Raw genomic sequence first — 1,696 nt, 5'->3', positions numbered from 1 at the left:
CTTGTCCGAGAAGGCTAGGTGTAGATCTTTCCTACCAGAAGATCAGGGGTGTGGCAGAAAGACAGCAGTAAGGAGGAGCCAAGGAGTAGCAGTAGAAAGTCTGCAGAAAGAGTCAGGAGCCCAGAGGAGGGGGAAAAGGAGGTGAGGGCGTGGGGGAAGAAAGCAGACGACAGAGCATTGCTGGAGAGCAGGAAAGTAGGTGAAAGGAGGCAATTTTAGAGAAGAAAATGTTTCGGTCGCTGCCCGGATTCGAACCCGGGACCTTTGAATGAGAGGACAACACCTTAACCTCTAGGCCACGAGAGTCCCTTTGAGCAAACTGTAAATACTAGTGCAATTTAAAAGAATATTTAAAAAATATATAGGCCCCCAATGCCTCTTTCCACTATTCATTCGTAGTACAATTGTTAAATTCCAGAACTATAATAAGTATGATGTCAAAGGACAATTGCTGGACAACGTTAGAGCTTTATACACAGACAGCAGAAACTCAGTAAGACTCAAGGCGAAAGCAAAGCAAACTGGTTCTCTGAAAATTAAATAACATCAAGTGTCAAGTGTACAACAGGGATGTGTTTCACCTCTTCCATTTTAAAATCTAGGGACAAAATAATGCAATACTCTAACTCTGAAAGCCTAAATGAACTTCTGTTTGGAAATAATCGGCCTCTTGTTCACCCAGACTAACAATTTTAACACCTCCAAAGTCACACCAGTGAACTCAACAATAGCTGTGAGAAATTTGACAAGGGAAAAATAAGCACACAGATAACAAAGGTAATGAAAGTCATCCGAAATCAAAATTCCCCTAAACATTCTTGTGAGCAACAAACAAACAGTCCAATATTTTAAAACATTTTGGCAGCATTTTGATATTAAACAGGTCCATAGTCAGCTAAATGGAAATACGAAGTGAAAACGAAAATACCCTCACTTATCAGATCGCATCGCTTCTATCTCATCCAAACATCTCAAGCTGATCACTTAAGAGAGACAGTTTGTCACTTCAATGCTTATGCATGTCCCGACATCATGGTACCAATGGCAGACCTAGAAAAAAAGAGAGACAATGTGTCACTTTAATGTTTATACCGACGTTATGCTACCAATGTAAGACCTGCACATTAAGTAACTAAAACTGATGAAAGCAAAATTACTGCATGCGATCGAGATTAAAATGTATCCGCCAAACATTAAACATCACAAAAAGAGAGAGACAGAGAAAATATGAAGATGTAAGAGCAGCTGTTGGCATGGAGCCCTGCCTGCATTTCTTAAAACAGCTTACTTTACTTTTATCCGCCGCATATACCCTTTTGGGTGTCGAGGGAAGAAAGAGACGTCTCTCTGCCACCAGTCGGAGAGCTTGGGTCAGGGGGATGCCGTGAGTCGTTTATGTTTCCCCGACTCCATCTATCCAAGTCTTTCTCGGTCGCCCTCTAGCCTTGTTTTTAATGTAGGCATGTTGTGCTGGGTGGTGTGTTGGTAATCGCCTGAGATGTCCGAACCATTTGATTATTATGGTGTTGGATGTGATGCATGGCATCATTTGTGCCCACCATTTCTCTGATTATTGTGTTTCTAATTTTGTCTCGCCTGGTCTTGTTTACTGTTTTTCTAAGGCATCGCATTTGACATGTTGCAATTCTTTGCTCTAATAGAAAAGCAAAGGATACAATTAAATTAAGGGGGTGGG

The sequence above is a fragment of the Aplysia californica genome, unplaced genomic scaffold (genome assembly GCF_000002075.1).
Source record: "Aplysia californica isolate F4 #8 unplaced genomic scaffold, AplCal3.0 scaffold00160, whole genome shotgun sequence".
NCBI lineage: Eukaryota > Metazoa > Mollusca > Gastropoda > Aplysiida > Aplysiidae > Aplysia > Aplysia californica.
Note: the sequence above shows the minus strand (reverse complement) of the source record.